Source organism: Mesocricetus auratus, unplaced genomic scaffold (genome assembly GCF_017639785.1).
Source record: "Mesocricetus auratus isolate SY011 unplaced genomic scaffold, BCM_Maur_2.0 Super-Scaffold_100004, whole genome shotgun sequence".
Classification (NCBI taxonomy): Eukaryota; Metazoa; Chordata; class Mammalia; order Rodentia; family Cricetidae; genus Mesocricetus; species Mesocricetus auratus.
The window spans coordinates 93756763-93769823 of record NW_024429189.1 but is presented as its reverse complement, the minus strand read 5'-3'; positions in this window follow the sequence as shown (position 1 = coordinate 93769823).

Genomic DNA, 13061 nt, shown 5'->3' with positions numbered 1-13061 from the left:
ACTGGAGTTTGTCGACAAAAGTACATCCGGGTCACGGATTCCGTGTGCCTACGAAACATTCGCTCCTGCGGACTAGGGTTCCGAGGACCTGTACTTAACTGCAGAGTCGCAAAACCATTTTTAGTGTGGTGTTAAAAGTCCTTTCTGTAATACTTTTGCTTTCTCAGCCCAGCGGTCCCGTCAGGCAGGCAGGAAGGCAGGCATGCAGACAAACGGAAGCTGAGGAGCTCCGAGCTGAAGGAGCAAGTTAACATGGTTCTAATAACTGACTGGATTTCTCTTCTGTATTGAGAAATTGGGGAATGTTTGCTGTCCCATTCAGCCTTCCCCAAGCCCTTTTCCTAAGACTCAATTGCTGTGTCCGCTGACTGAAGGTGAAGGAAGAGATATTTGCACCAAATGATCTGTCACAGCCCAAGTCAGGATTATAGATGTGGATTATTTGTCCTCCTCAATGTGGCACAAATGCTACTTTTTTTTGTTTTTACGAGACAGGGTTTCTCTGTATTGTTTAGGAGGCTATCGGTCCAGCCCGGCCTCGAACTCACAGAGATCCACCTGCCTCTGCCTCCCGAGTGCTGGGATTAAAGGCGTGCGCCACCACCGCCCGGCCCCAAAGGCTACATTTAAATGACTGTTTTACTAAAGAAATACATGAAGAGTAAGTCATGAATGGATATACTATTCAGATTGTTAAGCAGTAATGGTACATTTTATGTAGTGGAGGAATCTAGTCTTTTAATAATTCTCTACATTGAAAACAAAACATCAGGCGCTGGTGCCACACGCCTTTAATCCCAGCACTTGGGAGGCAGAGGCAGGCAGATCTTTGTGAGTTCGAGTCCCAGCCTGGTCTACAAGAGCTAGATCCAGGACAGCCTCCAAAGCAATACAGAGAAATCTTGTTTCGAAAAGAAACAAAAACAGCTATTTCTACTTTCCCTTTATGTTTAATAACCACGAGTGACCCTTGGTCCCGTGTCCTAATCTGATGAGCCATCTTGCTGACAATTTTTATTGTTTAATCTTTTATCATTATTTTCATTTTATTCTATGTATATGGGTGTTTTGGCTATGCGTTTCTCTGTGTCTGGATGTATGTTTGTGTGTCATGTATACACAGAGCCCAAGAAGGCCAGAAGGGACTGGAGCTGCAGATAGATTGTGAGTTGCCATGTGGGTGGTGGGGTTGAAACCTAGGTCCTCAGAAAGAGCAGCCAAGTGTTCATAATCATTAAGCCATCACTCCAGCTCCTCTTTGTTTTGGTTTGGTTTGGGTTTTTTGAGACAGGGTTTCTCTGTATTGTTTTGGAGGCTGTCCTGGAACTTGCTCTGTAGACCAGGTTGGCCTCGAACTCACAGAGACCCACCTGCCTCTGCCTGGGATTAAAGGCATGTGCCACCAAAGCCTTGGTTTTTGAGAAAAGATCTTTCAGAGTCCAGGCAGGCCTCAAACTTGCTCTGCAGAGACTTCTCTGCATATTATTTTTATTGTTGCTATTATTATTATATTATGTTTATAATGCTATATAGCATATTTATATATCATATCTTAATATATTACTAACAACATAATTATATTTATTATTATTTTATTATATATTATTATTTATTGTTGTTATTTTTGAGACCAAGCTGGACTCAAATTTGCCTCTGCCTCCTAAGTACTGGGATAAAAGGTGTATGATACCACAGCCTAGCATCTCCAAGCCTGTTTTATACATAGCTTTTTCTTTGGGCCACCAGCTCACAACACAGAGACTCAGCCTATAACTTAGGCTTGTCCCACTATCTCTTATATCTTAAATTAATCCATTTATATTCATCTACATGTTGCCATGTGACTTGTGGCTCTTACCTCTCTTCCTGAATGTCCTGCTCTCTCTGTCCAGAAGTCCCTGCTATACCTCCTGCCTAGTTATTGGCCATTTAGTTTATTAAACCAATCACAGTGACATATCTTCACACAGTGTAAAGGAATATTCCACAACAGTATTTTTTATTATTCTTAAGCATGGAGAGTTGGTTTAAGGAAAGGATGCTGGGGCTGAAGAAATGGTTCAGTGGTTAAGAGCACTGGCTGCTATTCCAGAAGGTCCAGGGTTTAATTCCTAGTACCCACATGGCAGCTCACAACTGTCTTGTAACTCCAGTTGAGGGAGACACAACACCCTCACACAGACATACAAGAAGGCAAAACACTAATGTTCATAAAATAAAAATAAATTAAAACCAAAACAACAAAAAAGGATACCTAGGTAAGCAAGTAGTTAAAACAAAAGCATAGCTAATGACAAATAATATTCTCATTTATAGTTTCTCTAAAATTAAGATTAGTATTATTTCCCAGGCAGATACATTTCGTCCTAGTACTAGGGGGGCAGAGGCAGGCAGATCTCTGTGAGTTTGAGGCCATGCTTGTCTACAGAGTGAGTTCCAAGACAGCCACAGCTACATGGAGAAACACTGTCTTGAGGGGAAAAAATAGAAAATGGTTAGGGTTAGGGTGCTGGGATTAAAGTCTCCGTGGGCCACTGCTACCCAGATTAGCTTAGACAATTTTTTTTTTTGGTTTTTCGAGACAGGGTTTCTCTGTGGCTTTGGAGGCTGTCCTGGAACTCGCTTGGTAGTCCAGGCTGGTCTCGAACTCACAGAGATCCACCTGCCTCTGCCTCCCGAGTGCTGGGATTAAAGGCGTGCGCCACCAATGCCCGGCTAGTTTAGACAATTTTTAAAATATCTAAACATAAAGGGTGCCAGGCGTTGCTCGTTACTTACCTGTCTCTTAGGAGGCCACTGTGGACAATCCAGAACTAAGTTTGAATTCTTTTACTTACCATACATTTTTTTTTTGCTTGGCTTACATTTAATGAATGGGCATCTAGGTTCTTTCCAGATTCTGGCTATTACAAATAATGCTTCTATGAACATAGTTGTCCTGAAAACAGCTTGGTATTGGTACAAAAGCAGACAGGTAGACCAATGGAATCAAATCGAAGACCCTGATATCAACCCATGCACCTTTGAACACCTGATCTTTGACAAAGAAACTAAAACTATAAAATGGAAAAAAGAAAGCATCTTCAACAAATGGTGCTGGAGTAACTGGATGCTGGCATGTAAAAGGCAACAGATAGATCCATATCTATCACCATGCACAAAACTTAAGTCCAAATGGGTCAAAGACCTCAACATCAATCCAGCCACACTGACTCTCTTAGAGGAGAAAGTGGGTGGTACCCTTGAACAAATTGATACAGGAGACAGCTTCCTGAACATAACACCAGTAGCACAGACACTGAGATCGACAATTAATAACTGGGACCTCCTGAAACTGAGGAGCTTCTGCAGGGCAAAGGACATAATCAACAAGACAAAACGACAGTTCACAGAATGGGAAAAGATATTCATAAACCCCACATCTGACAGAGGGCTGATCTCCAAAATTTACAAAGAACTCAAGAAGCAAGTTTCCAGAACACCAAAGGATCCAATTAAAAAATGGGGTACAGAACTAAATAGAGAATTCTCAATAGAGGAGTCCAAAAAAGCCAAGAGACACTTGAGAAAGTGCTCAACATCTTTAGCCATTAGGGAAATGCAAATCAAAACAACTCTTAGATACCATCTCACTCCCATCAGAATGGCTAAAATCAAAAACACTAATGACAGTTTATGCTGGAGAGGATGTGGAGAAAGGGGAACACTCCTCCACTGCTGGTGGGAGTGCCAACTTGTGCAGCCACTTTGGAGATCAGTATGGAGATTCCTCAGAAAAATGGAAATCAGTCTACCACAAAATCCAGCAAATCCCAGGCGTATACCCAAAAGATGTACCCTCATACCATATTTTTTTTTTGGTTTTTCGAGACAGGGTTTCTCTGTGGCTTTGGAGGCTGTCCTGGAACTCACTTTGTAGACCAGCCTGGCCTTGAACTCACAGAGATCCGCCTGCCTCTGCCTCCCGAGTGCTGGGATTAAAGGCGTGCGCCACCAACACCCGGCTCATACCATATATTTTTTAAATGGTTACATTTTTACCAGGTGGTAGTGGTACAAGCCTTTAATCCCAGCATTCAGAAAGCAAAGGCAGACAGATTTCTGTGAATTTGAGCCTGCCTGGTCTACAAATCGAAATACAGGACAGCCAGCACTACACAGAGAACCCTTGTCTTGAATTACAAACAAATTACATTTTATTTAGTGTCTGTGTGTGTGTGTGTGTGTCCTCACATCTTTGTGTGTGCGTGGTGTGCCTGTGTGCTCAAGCATGCATGTGTTTGTGTGTGTGTGTGCGCATGCACACACGTGCACCTCAGGCCACAGTACCTGCCTAAAATTTTAAAAAAAAAACTTGCAGGTATAAGTTTCCTCCTTTCACTTTGTGGGTTCTAGGGATTGAACTCATGTCATCAGTCTTCCGACTTGGATTTGATCCCCAATACTCAATTGGTAGCTCACAACTGTCTGAAACTTTAGTCCTAAGGTATTTGATGCACTCTTCTGGCCCCTGAGGGAACCAAGCATTTATGCTGTGCCCAAATGAACATGCAGGCAAAATACCCATATGCATAGAATAAATTCAAATGTAAAATAGGGCTTTATTCAGAGTGCCAGATATCTGAGAATGCTTTATATCTCATCTCCAGCCAGCAAACTTTATGGAGTGAAAACAAAAGTCACTCCAAAGTTTATTCTTGACCCTCTGGCCAGGGGGTCAGCCTTGGCTTTGAGATTCATCATGTTGCCACTTCTCTGTCTCCTGAATCTTCTTCTGTTACTGTATGTCTCCATGCAGCGTGGATGTGGACCACATGCTCTCAAGGTCACGGTGACTTGGATTCTCCTGGTATGCCACCTGGACTCCTGTTAACTCAGGACAAACATGGTTAGTAGTGTGCACATGCTGGGCCACTTAAATGTGTCAATGCAGGATTCTTTTCTGCAATATGAAATCCAAAAGTACCCTTATAATATGGTAGTGCTCCAGCCATCGCAAATATCCCAAAATCATTCCCCAAAATAGGCAGTAACTTGTGTGTCTAAGTTCTCTATCATGTGTAGATGGCATCCTGCCACCATGTATTGATGATATCATGGCTTCTTACCGGTAAGAAGGTATAAACTAAGGAAAACTATAAGCAACGACAAGCATGTGTGCTGAAAATTATTGAAATAAAAAAAAATGACAGCCGGGCGTTGGTGGCGCACGCCTTTAATCCCAGCACTCGGGAGGCAGAGGCAGGCGGATCTCTGTGAGTTCGAGGCCAGCCTGGTCTACAAAGTGAGTTCCGGGACAGCCTCCAAAGCCACAGAGAAACCCTGTCTCGAAAAAAAAAAAAAAAAAAAAAAAAAAAAAAAAAGACTGGCCGGGTGTTAATGGCACATGCCTTTATTCCCAGCACTCAGGAGGCAGAGACAGATGGATCTCTGTGAGTTCGAGGCCAGCCTGATCTACAGAGTGAGTTCCAGAACAGCCTCAAAAGCTACAGAGAAAACTTGTCTCAAAAAAGCAAAATAAATAAATGAATAAATAAATAAATAAATAAATAAGGGACTGGAGACATGACTCAGTGGTTAAGAGCACTTGTTGCTCAGCTGGGCATTGGTGGCGCACGCCTTCAGACCCAGCACTCAGGAGGTAGAAGCAGGCGAATCTCTGTGAGTTCGAGGCCAGTCTGGTCTACAAAGCGAGTTCCAGGACAGCCTCCAAAACAATACAGAGAAACCTTGACTCGAAAAGCCAAAAAAAAGAAAAAAAGAAAAAAAAAAAAACGAGCACTTGTTGCTCTTGCAGACAAACAGAGTTTAATTCCCAGCACCCATATGGTAACTCACAACCCTCTGTAACTCTAATTCTATGGGATCTAACACTGCCTTATGACCTCCATGGGCACTGCACAAACATGGTACACAGACATACAAGCAGGTAAAACACTTATACATATGAAATAAAACTAAATCTCAGCTGGATGGTAGTGGCACAGGCCTCTAATCCTAACACTCAGAAGGCAGGCAGAGGCAAGTGGATCTCTGTGGGGTCATTCCTCTGTAGCTTCAGAGCCTGTCCTGGAAATAGCATTGTAGACCAGGCTGATCTCGAACTCAGAGATCTGCCTGCCTCTGCTGGGATTAAAGGTATGCACCACCACCAATTAGCATCCTCTTTCTTCCTAATGGGGGAGGGTGAATATGACCACAATTACACATAAGGGGGGAAGGGCAAATGTATTGTAAATATGTATAAAGTTTTCAAAAATAGTACAGTAGGGCACCCAAGTACAAGGTAAGGAAATTCACCATTTCAATAACTGTCCCTTCATGGTCTCCATGAAAGAGATCAGCAGTCAGTGGGCAGAACTGGTGACAGAATTCCCTGTGTCATCTCTAGCAACCTGAGGAGATCTCTTCGGAACTCACTGCTGGAGTATTCTTGACTTTCCTAGAAAAAATAATTTCAGGATGAGCCAGTATGAAACAGTACTGGAATTCACGAAGGAGGGATCTGAAAATAGATTTAGGCATGGGCAGTGGTGGCTCACATCTTTAATTCTCAAGACAGAGTTGGGCTTGAGTGTCTTAGCAATAGCTAAAAACAATTTTGCTGGATTGCAAGGAAAATCTCAACAGCTTGCTAAGTTGTTGGTTTTTTTCATTTTCTCTACCTTTCCTGATAAAATTATAGGGTGGCTGCAGAGATGCCAGGGTTAGGATTGCAATATGATAAGTTAAAACCATGGGTTCACAAGGATTGCACAAGAGTTTAAGGTGTATTTTTTTAAATCACAAATAAGTGTTTTCCAGAGAGTCCTAGGAAATTGCAGGCTATACCTGGGAAAGGAAAAAAGCCATTTACACTTAGTCCTTAAGCATGGTTAGTTACCGTTTTAACACCCTTGTAGTAATTAATAGTATAGGTGGTGAGATGACTCAGTGGGTAAAGGCTCCTGAAGACCTAAGTCAATCCCCAGGACCTGCACGGTGAAGAGAGAGAATAGAGACTCCCCATGTTATCCTCTGACCTCCATGCAAGCACTGTGGCACATGCATGTCCACATGTGTACACACAATACAAAGAAAGACACAATAAAATGGTGTAAAATGAACCTATAGGCATTGATCACAGGAAATGTCGATTGTGCTGGAATCCTTCACTCTCAATCAGTGAGTCATCAAGACTTTTGGGGTAAGAGGCTCCTTTCTCTCCACATAGTCTGTAATAGTCTGTAACGGTCTGTCTTTCTACCCTCCTCTATTGTATGGGAATGTCTTCTCCCTCAGGGTTTCCTCTTAAAATAGAGGAATCTTTCTCTCTGATCTAGAAGGAAAGTTGTGCCATCGAAACATGGATTTGGGGATGAGACTAATTAGAGGCTTCACAATTTATGTGTACTCCTGACACAACCTCTAAGGCCTTTTTTGATTAATTTACTATTTTTAATATCTGTTTAATTTTATAGTTTCCAAATTTTTTATTTTTTAAGGATTTATTATTGTTATTTTTATGTGAGTGTTCTCTTGTAATTTAAAAACTTGGCACGAGAGAAAGATGCCATATGACAGAACTTTGGTGGAGGGATTCTTTTATGGGGGGGTGAATGGGAAATGGGGGAGGCAGGGGAAAGGGGAACCAGCAGAGAAGCAGAGAGCAGAGAGAGGGGGGGAAAGGAGGGAGAAGGAGGGAGGGGGAGGGAGGGAGGGAGGGAAAGAGAGGGAGGGAGACAGAGACAGAGACAGAGAGAGATACAGAGACAGAGGAGGTGAGGTGAGCTGGGCCTTTTAGAAGAGAACGTAGTCAATGTGCACAGGTGGTGCTCTTAATGGCTGCAGCCTCAGCTGAGGGCATATCTTGTCAGAACCCCAAGGGCAGGCCAGTACTAACATGTTCTGCCGGCATTATAAATGTGCTCTTACAGGGTGCCTGATGCTGGCAGAGGTCAGAAGATGTTAGATTCCCCGGAACTAGAGTTAAAGACAGCTGTGAGCTATCAGCTGGGTCCTGAGAACTGAACCCAGGTGAAGAATAAGAAGCGCTCTTAACCACTGAGTCTTTCTCCAACTTCAATTTTTCATCATTTCTATTCTTAAACATTTTAAAATTCAAATTAAGCTAGGATTTTATAATATTTGGTTCTATCCTAGGTCTTCTAGTTTATAACATGCAAGAAATAATCAGATATGGCATTGAAGAAATGTTTGGTGGTTAAAATCACTTGCAGAGGTCCCACACACACACACCACCCATGTAAGGAGTCTTTTAACTGCTTCTGAACTCCAGTTCAAGGGGATCCAGTGTCCCCTTCTAGAGTCCACAGGCACTTGCACAAATATGGTACACATACATGCACTTAAGCATACACACATAAAATAGAATAATTTTTTTTGGTTTTTCGAGACAAGGTTTCTCTGTGTAGCTTTGGAGTCTGTCCTGGAACTTTCTCTGTAAATGAGGCTGGTCTCAAACACACAGAGATCCGCCTGCCTCTGCCTCCCAAATTCTGGGATTAAAGGTGCATGCCATGACCCAGCTGAACAAATTAATCTTTTTTTTCTTTTTGTTTGGTTTTTACGAGACAGGGTTTCTCTGTATTGTTTTGGAGGCTGTCGGTCCAGCCTGGCCTCGAACTCACAGAGATCTGCCTGCCTCTGCCTCCTGAGTGCTGGGATTAAAGGTGTGCGCCACCACCACCGGGCCAAATTAACCTTTAAAAAACAGATATATCAAATGCTTTCTGTTGGGTGGACTGTAAACCCAAGTGACCGACCTCTAGTTACATTTCCCCAAATACTTGTGAGTTTACTAATCATAATTGTCCAACAACTGGAGTACCAAATGGAAGGTTTTCTCCAAATAGTCACTCCTTCCTTGAATTACTGTTTTCTTTGGAAAACTTCCCTATGCTATTAATGGGATTTGTGTTTTGGGTCGGACTTCTGTGCTGCTCGTTGGAACAGCTCCTCAGCTCCCATCTGGAGGTTGCTTCCTCTTACTGTGTCTCCAGCTGGTCCTACACATTTACAACATGGGAAGGCCAAGGGACCAACCCTCATTAGTATCTTCTTGACTGCGTTAGTAAAGGTGCTTTCCAACCAAGACACGCCATATGGTTTGGGGTTTTCCTACGAGGTAATACACTTTCTGGAATGTTCTCTATGATACCTCTGTCCTATTGGAGTGGAGGGCACAATGCACCTTTCATGTCTTTATGACCATTTGAACATAGAATTCTTAAACTAAAAATGGTAAGGTTGCAATAATCAGGAAAGGTCACAAAAAAATTCACAATTAGACAATGGATGAGTGGCAGGAAAAACAAACTGAATGCTGCTAAATAAATGACGTTTATTTTTTTAAAGTAAACAACATTATTTCAAAACAAAACAGGTTCCAAATAATAGAATAATCTGGTACAAAAAATCCCAACCACCAGTCTGAAAACAAAATAGAACATTCAAATAACCAGCTCAGGATAAATCAGTGGCCTTGTAATTAAACTGAGAGAGGGCCCCAGGTTCCAGAAAGAACTCCAACATCCAACCAATGATGAATCATGAATGGATGGCCACAGAGGGGCCCTTGCTGGTACCTTGTGCTAATATGGATGACTTCTCTAGTGAAATTGCATCTCCTTGAGACCTGATATTCAGGTGCCCAAATGGTCACAATGTTCTTACCTTAAAAGGAATAACAGGTATTTAATTAGCTATTTTTTTTGTTTTTGTTTTTGTTTTTCCAGACATGGTTTCTCTGTATTGCTTTGGAGCCTGTCCTGGAACTCGCTCTGTAGACCAGGCTGGCCTTGAACTCACAGAAATCCACCTGCCTCTGCCTCCTGAGTGATTAAAGATGTGTGCCTTCAGCTAAACATTGAACTGAACTCCTGGAACCCAGTGACAGGAGGGAGGAATGATGAGCAGGGGTGGGTCAAGACCGGGCTGATGAAACCCACAGAAACTGAACAAGGGGGAGCTCTTGGATCCCGACTGACAGCTGGGAGGCCAGCATGGGACTGACCCAGACCCCTGAATGTGGTTGTCAACGAGGAGGCCTGGCCAATATATGGGTCCTTGGGCAGTAGATTAGTATTTATCCCTGGCATACAAATGGACTTTGAGTGTCCCTCCTACAATAAGGGATGCCCTCTTAACCTGGCCTCTTGGGGAAGGGCTTAGGCCCTGCCCTGAAGGAAATGACAGACTCTGGATATCCCCATGGAGGGCCTCACCTTCCCTAGGGAATGGAGTGGGGATTGGGTGGGGGATTAGGGAGGTGGGGGAGGAGGGGAGGAAGAGGGAGCTGGGTGAAGCAAACTTGTTGCTAATTTAAATTAAATAAATAAATAAAAAGATGTGTGCCTTCATGCCTCATTGAGATATTTAATTTAAAAACTATTTGGTTATATTTTATGTAGTGTTTTGTTTGCATACCTGTACACGTGGTGCCTGGGAAGGACAGAAGAGTGTGTCAGAGCCCCTGGAATGAACTTACAGATGGTTTCCAGCAGCTATGTGAATGCTGGGAACCCAGCTTGGGTCCTTTGTAAGAGCAGACAGTGCTCTTAACTGCTGAGCCATCTCTCCAACCCCTGGATAAGTTATTTTTATGGGGGTGAAAAATGAGTAAAATGAGTTGTCCCCAAAGCCATGCTCCACTCTCAAACTTGCTATGTGAGGTTTTTATTAGTTACTGAACAAAGAAACTTGTGAACCAAGGTATTACCAAACACCTTGATGGGGACCACAGGCAGACAGGCTTAGCTACATGTTTCACATGCCATATTGTTGTGGGATATCCACCAGGGAAGACTGCTCAGACATGAAAGTCTTTATTATCCAGCTGGCGACTACACTGGGTTTTGGGATCCTAGTGTAGCACTGAGCCTTTCTCAAGGTGAGCTTTTAAACAGAAAAAAAAAAACAGTTTGACACACTTCAGTTAACAAGAACAGTGAGCAAGAAGCAGAGCTATAGAAGTCAAAAATCAAGGTCAGTGCATTGTGAGACTTCCCAGAATGATGTGGGCTCTGATGGGTTAGGCCTTGTTTTAGTTTTACAGGTGGTGCTATCTATGTGCTGAGTTTTACAGTGTAAATGGTACTTCCATTATGGAGTCAGTTGTGCTAAGTAAGGTCTGGGTCCCTGTTATAATGTGATGGTTGAAGGGACTCTAGTCAGCTGGAGCACAGCAAAGCCTTGCCCTTCTCCCCATTCCCACTGCCTTGTTTAAAACAGATTACATTCCTAAAGCTAGCCTTCAAGGTCTTCCCCTTATTTGGCTGCTCCCTCCTTCTGAGGCTGGAATACCAAGGTCCAGCAATCAAAGACCCCTTGTCTCACCTAATTAACGTGCCCAATCAAGATTGAACACCTCATCCTAACACGGGGTTTCCCCTTTTAACTTTATAAACTGACTTTTGTCTGTGGGCCACGTCTGTCTCCACTCTCTCCAGAGGCAGTCCTTTGTCCCACTCCACGACAAATACCCCCCTCCCTCGTTTGCTTCCCCTTCTCTCCCCTCTATCTCCTATCTTGGTCTCTTATTCCATGCCCCTCTGTCCCTCTGGGGCAAATAAGTCTCATTTGTGCTGAGAACTTGGTCTTGGGGTGTCCTGAGCCAATGCCATTCTTTTTTTTTTTTTTTTTTTTTTTTTTTTTTTTTTGGGTTTTTTCGAGACAGGGTTTCTCTGTGGCTTTGGAGGCTGTCCTGGAACTCGCTTGGTAGTCCAGGCTGGTCTCGAACTCACAGAGATCCACCTGCCTCTGCCTCCCAAGTGCTGGGATTAAAGGCATGCGCCACCAACGCCCAGCCCAATGCCATTCTTTTACAATTATAGTTTTAGGTTTTTTCCATTGGTAGAAACTTGTGGCCTGCTAAGAATACATTTTAAAGGCTTTGATAGTCAGAAGGATGTTAGGTCAGATACAGGGGTGAGAAATGAATGTCATTCAAGGGATCTAAAAATAGCCTGCAGTGATTTGGCTCTGGCTCTTCAACATTTTAATTTTCTGCAATCATTAAGTTCAATCCGGTCATTTACCCTTTTAGCATCTTCAGCACAGATGTGGCTTATTTTGGGGACTTCTGCTCACTCCTATCATCTAAATTGATTGCAAACATTTATGTTAATGAGATTTGATTTATTTATTCTTTGAGGAGTGTCTCCAAAAACTTAAGCACTGCCAAGAACTGACGTCAAGCCAGTCAGCGGTGGCTCATGCCTTTAATCCCAGCATTGGGGAGGCAGAGGTAGGCAGATCTCTGTAAGTTCAAGGCCAGTCTGGCCTATAGAGCTAGTTCCAGAACAGCCAGGGCTACACAAAGAAACCCTGTCCCCCCACAAAGTATCAAATTTGTTAAGACATGATGGCACAAGCCTTCAACAGGCAGGAAGATGACCACAAGTTCATGGCTGGATTACTCTACCTAGAGAACGCAGAGAGAGTCAAGGCTACACAGTTTCAAACAAAAAAGAAAAGTATCAACTTTATAACAAAAGATAATTTCTAAACTTGTTTGTTGGAAATACTTATTTTCTCTGTTATGAATAAAAAAAAGAACTATAAAAAACACCACGCCACCACCATAGCACTAGGTGAATGAGGCTCACTGGTGTGCTCTCTGAGCACATGTAAGGCCCTGTATTCAATCCCCATATTTACATATACAGACTCACAAGACTAAAAAGCTGAGCCACCAGATTTATTTTTTATGTATATGAATGTCTTGTTTGGATGGATGTGCACCATGTGTGTGCCTGGTGCTCCAGGAGTCAGAGGGTGTCAGACCCTCTCCCCCACAAATGGAATTATAGACAACATTGTGAACCACAGTGTGGATGCTGGGAACCAAACACTAGTCCTTTCCCAGAGCAGCAAGTGCCCTCAACTGCTAAGCTATCTCTCCAGTTCCCTCAGCTTCTTTCATAACAAAAACGACAAGTCTGATGGTTTTCAACTCCACAAGGGTTTATGATGTTCACCATTGACACGTGATAGACTCAAATACTTCCCACAAAGTATCTGTTGCTAAATACTACAACAAATAGTCCAAGGCTTTACAC